The sequence below is a fragment of the Phyllostomus hastatus genome, unplaced genomic scaffold (assembly GCF_019186645.2).
Source record: "Phyllostomus hastatus isolate PE091 unplaced genomic scaffold, TTU_PhHast_1.1 phas_scaffold_78, whole genome shotgun sequence".
NCBI classification, from domain to species: Eukaryota; Metazoa; Chordata; class Mammalia; order Chiroptera; family Phyllostomidae; genus Phyllostomus; species Phyllostomus hastatus.
Window position 1 is genome coordinate 20,987,402 of NW_025334041.1, and position 5,826 is coordinate 20,993,227.

Below are 5,826 nucleotides of genomic sequence, written 5' to 3' on the forward strand. Positions count from 1 at the left end.
CTTGGGATTTGGGAAGTCTGCCAGCGCAACAGAGAGGTCTGAAAGGAAGATTGCTTATTAGAAGAGTTCTGTGTTAAGCAAAACTGACCCGACTTTAGTACCACAGTTTATTCCATTATCTGCTGCATCCAAAGACTGACCTGGGCTCAAAAACTGTGATAAACTAGAAAGAGTTAATGCTGGATGTGGTCCTCCCAGCTGACTCTTCAGAGCTGGGCAGGGAATCAGTCCTCCAGTGTTCACAGGGCCTCCCCATGACGGCCACATTTGAAAGAACATGAGGCTAATTTTTTAAAGGTGTACTTCAATCTCATAATTTATCAAAAGGACCATGATTAAAGTTCCAAATTGTGTGTTTTTAAATTAGAAAGGTTTTGCTTACTAAATAATTTTGCTGTTACTACCAGGGAGTGCTTGAGTGGAAAATGGAGGAGAGATAGGGAAATGAAGTCGATCAATATTTTCTTGAATGAAACTTGATTATATAAAAAAAATAAAATGGAATAGAATTAAGAGCTAACCTTCATTCACACAAATCTCTAAAACAAAGCAAACAAACACAAGGACATTTTCAAAATATGGCAACAGAGGGAACTAGAAAAAGAACACAATGGGATGCATGCCAAAGAAGAATAAAGTAAAGAAAGAACACAGAAAAATAATTTCTAAACTAGAAGGCATTATAACAGGTATACAATCTTTGGAGACCTTCATTTCGCACTGCTTTTGGAAAGTGGCTGTGCCTGGTTCAACTGCTATAACTACTGCCTCCAAGGCTGAGGCAGACAGAAAGTGCAGGTGGGTTTGCTGAGTCGTAAGGTGGTACATTGTGTTCTCTGGTGTTTGTCCGCAGCCCTTCTGCCCCAAATCCTGGTAATGAGAAATCTACTGATGGCTTATGTTTGACTTGATTTGACAGCAAGAGAAGTTGTTAGTATAATTTGTAAAATCTCGAAGGAGAAGAAGAGTGGATTCACAGAACTACGTATATAGTATTCACATCAACTTTAGAGTGGATAAATAGATGGTCTGTCATGGAACACTGACATTAACAAATGAAGTTTGGAGGAAAATCCTTCTCATTGTCATTTTCACAACTTGGCTGGATTTGTTTGGATTTCACTATACAAAGTGATATTTGTAAAATACATGTCTCAAATTATAATATAAACACGTGTATATTTACATTCTTTTTACTTTTGTTTTCCTTTACCATGGTACCATACCATACAATAGTGTGTTTTTATTGATAACACTTCTGAGATATGTTTTAATTAAGAAATAATACAGTTCTTAGGCTAGTCATGTAAAACACAAGAAGATATAAACCAGGGGGCTACCTGTAGTTTTAGTACCTAAATGTAAGTATTGCCAATATTTTTATTTCTTCTTAAAAATTATTTAAAAACAAATATTTTTTATAATCAAGCCACACATAAAAATTGGGGCCTATTTTTTCTTTTTTAGGTATTATATATTTATTTTTAGGGATAGAGGAGGGAGGGAGAAAGAAAAATAACCATTCGTGTGTGAGAGTAACATCTATCAGCCACCTCTTGTGGTAGCTCGGACTGGGGACAGAACCCAGTGACCTTTCACTTTGCAGGACGACGCCAAAGCAACTGAACTGCACTGGTCAGGGCTTTTTTTCCCCTTTTACTACATTACAATGTTTCAAGCTGTTTTATATTCTTTTAAGCACTACTTTAAGAGGCAGTGTAATATTCCACCAAGTGAACCAAATGTACTCACTGCACCTCAGTACTTAATCCAATTATTTCACAAATTGATCTTCAAAGTCTGTAAAAAATCACAGATCAAAATTAAGAGACAATCTTAATTAGCACATCTGTGAAATTTAGAAGGAAAATTAGCCTCCACAAGACTCCCTGACATATATATCTAATTTGTGTCTTATTCCTGTGGGCATAAATGGCTGACGATGAAGTTTGTTTTCGCTTTGAAATACAAGAAAATGTGACCACTTTGTGGAGAAGCCATGAAGGAAAATGTTGTGCTTTCACTCAGAATTATCAAATTCATTTTGCTTAGAGAAAAATGTAGATCTATCTTTGGCCTATAATAAGTATATGTATACATATTTAAATATCCCTATGTATATAGTTATTTTCATTGACATGCAAGAACATCTTTGGGTAAATTGAATTAAAATAAAGAAGAACTACTAGAGAAAACTACTATGTTTTTCTTTTTTAACTTCATTGATAAAATCTAACTTTATATTATGGAACTTCCCATTTCTCCTCAGAGCAATGATTCTGGAAGAATCACATTCACCTCTGCAGACCTAACCTCTTTAAATTACTGAGGTTTCCAGTAACCTCTTTCAGTCTGACACAGCAGAGCAGTTACTTAGCTAGTGTAGCAATATGTAATTTAGTGACAAGCGTGGTTACTAGGTTACAAATGAGTTATGCTGTCCTCAGTGAACTGTGGAGCTGTGAACACCCAAATTAGTTTCCTCCCCCAAATGTAAAAATATTAAATTCAAGAAACTGGATCGTGGTGACAGATTGAATGAATAAAGGCATATAACTCCTCTCCCTCATAAAATACCGTAAAAGGATGAAAAATATCTTTAAAAAGAAAATTCTCCACTGCACTGACAAATGTGAGTCATGAGCCAGGTATGAAATCAGCTTGTCAAAATCAATAGCTTTTAGATAAACCAGCTATAACCAATTAGAAAATGTAACTGAAAAAACAAAGACAAATACATAGGACTAAGGCTATCAATAAATGTGCACTGATTCTAAGAAATTTGCAATATTTTACTGAAGATATAAATATCTGAGCATGTGAAAATATACAGTATTCCTAAATGTGAGAACATATGTAAACATGTCAGGTTTCAGCCAGCCCTCCCCGCCATTGTTCTGCTATAGCCCAGTGCAATCCCAGTTCAAATACCAACTCAACATCAGTGGTTTTCAACCAAATGACAGAGACATGTTCCAGAAACAGTATTCAGCATGAAACTTTGAAATTATGTGGCTAGGTTCTTTTTTGGCTTCTGACACAAGAATCTAGATTATTTTTATTATTATTATTTTTTAGATTTTTTAAATTTATTTTCAGAGGGAGAGAAGGGAAAGAGAGTGGGAGAGAAACATTGAAGTGCAAGAGATACATCAGTTGGTTGCTCCTCACACGCTCCTCCTAACTGGGAACCCAGCCTGCTACCTGGGCATGTGCCCTGACTGGGAATCAAACCAGCAACGTTTGAGTTCGCAGGCCAGCACTCAGTCCATTCAGCCACACTGGCCAGGGCTAGAATATTTTTTTTAGATATAATCTGGAACATTTATTGATGTCTAGAATTTTCACCCACTTAAAAGATACTTCTCAAGAGAAGCTCCTGTGAAGGGAGAGGCCACAGCACAGTACAGTTTGTGGCCACAACATCCAGCTGGGTGCCCAGCAGGTGGCAGGATTCTCCCTGAGAGCTCTGCCCTACCGTGTGGTTATCAACTTTCCTCAGGTCAAGAGTAGGCAGGTACAAGTAACAGGTTCACAGCCTTTGACCTCAACTGGTTTTACTATTATTTTGTACATTTTTCAGTAGCAAAACCAAACTGGGTCCTCAGATTTATCTCCATTTCTTGAAAGGCAGAGCCTTAATACCATTGCACACATTTTGGGTTTTCCTTATTAAGAATTTCAACCATCTTTTGCATTACTTCTTAAAAAAATTATAAATACATTTATTTTGCCTCCTTTTTTTACTCTCAAAATTTCAGTTCAAAAATTTTTAATTACTCTTGTCAGTCTCATATTAAATATAATAAAAATAACAGGATGGCCAAAGATATGCATGAAACTCCTGTGGAGGTATTATGCAAACAAACAGGGGTTCACACCCTCAAAGCAGTGATTTTCAACCTTTTTCATCTCATGGAACACATTAATTATTAAAATTTTGCGACACACCCAGAAATATATTTTTGCCAATCTGACAAAAAAATATGTATAAATTTGGTCCTTTCATGCTGAACAGCTATTACTGTGTTGACTGGTGTCACTATTTTAGTTGACAGTCAGAGGGAAAAGAAGTCAGTGCCCCTGACTAAATAGTCAGGTATCGCGTGTTTTAAAAATTCTCGTGGCAATCAGGCAAGGAGTTGCTTCTGGAAGTCACATCACCATGGCCGCCCAAGGAGAACCTTTGTGTTCAGTTCAGTCTTATGCTGATTGACGATGGTGGGAAAACCACATTTGTGAAATGCCATCTGACGGGTGAATTTGAGAAGTATGTAGCTGCCCTGGGTGTGGAGGTCCACCCCTTGTTCTATACCAATCAAGTTCAACCTGTGGGACACAGAGGGCCAGGAGAAGTCCAGCAGGCTGTGGGACAGCTACTACACCAAGCCCAGTGTGCCATTATAATGTTTGGTGTCACTTTGAGACTTATTTACAAGAATGTGCCTAATGGCATAGAGATCGGGTACGAGTGTGTGAAAACATCCCCATCATGTTCTGTGGCAACAAAGTGGATGTTAGGGGCAACAAGTTAAGGCAAAATCAACTGTCTTCCACCAAAAGAAGAATCTTCAGTACTATGACATTTCCTCCAAAAGTAACTACAACTTTGAAAGGCCCTCCGTCTGGCTTGCTAGAAAACTCACTGGAGACCCAGACTTAGAGTTCGTCACCATGCCTGCTCTTGCCCCACCGGAGGTTTCCATGGGCCCAGCGTTGGCAGCACAGTATGAGCACAGCCTCGAGGTACCTCAGACCAGTGCTCCCCGGGACCAGGATGAGGACCTGTGAGAAAGGGAAGCTGGAGCTCAGCGTCAGAGCTCAGCGTCAGAGCTCGAGCTTCGTAGGCAACCGTCCTGTGATGTCAGTGCTGCGGCGTGTTCGCCGCTTTATTATATAGCTAAGCCGAACGTGTGCTTAGTCCTTGGGATGCTGAGAGAGATGAATGGGCTTCGGAGAGAATGTGGCAGTTTAAAAATACCTTCATTTGTTGGACCTGCATTCTTAGCTGTTTCGGAGTGCAAATATCTCCTTATTGAGTTTCAACTCTGAGACTGCCTCAGCCGCATCACAATATTCGGTGGTGAAACCTTGTTTGTTATTGTCACTCCCATTCCTTTTTGTTTAAAATCAGAATAAAGTTGTATTTCAAATATCTAAAAAAAAAAAAGAATTATTGTGGCATACCAGTTGAAAATTGCTACCTTAAAGTAATAAAAATGTAGGTTACTTTAGCCTAGCTGGTGTGTCTCAGTGGATTGAGTGCTGACTTGTAAACCTAAAGGTGGCTTGTTTGAATCCCAGCTGGGGTACATGCCTGGGTTGAGGGCCAGGTCCCTGGTTGGGGTGCGCCATAGGCAACTGATCAATGTTTCTCTCACATTGATGTTTCTCTCCCGTTCTTTCTCACTTCCCCTCTCTCTAAAAATAAATAAAAATTTTTAAAAAATATAGGTTACTTTTTTAAAAAGAAATATCTTGGGATTTTTTTTAATAAAGGAAGAAATTTGGATATTTTGGGCTTAAAATACTAAAAGCAAATTTTTAAATTAATTATTTTTGCAATTAGAGTTGACATACAAAATTATATTAGTTTCAGATACACAACATAGTGATTAGACATTCCTAAAGCTTACACTTACTCTTTCTTTTTCTTACCATCAATTAATTAATTAATTGAATTATTTATCTTTCAATTGCAGTTTGCATTCAATATTATTCTGTATTGGTTTCAGAAATAGAGCATAGTGGTAAGAAAATCTTGTCGTTTGAGTAACATCTCCTGGAGTGGGTGCGTGTGTAGAGAGAGAAAGGTTAAAATAATTA

The 5,826-nt window shown here is 37.9% G+C and overlaps 1 pseudogene; it reads left to right on the plus strand.

Annotated features, from left to right (window-relative positions):
* The first annotated feature begins 4,165 nt into the window (after positions 1-4,165).
* On the plus strand, positions 4,166-4,791 carry LOC123811977 (annotated as a pseudogene).
* Positions 4,792-5,826: the final 1,035 nt, after the last annotated feature.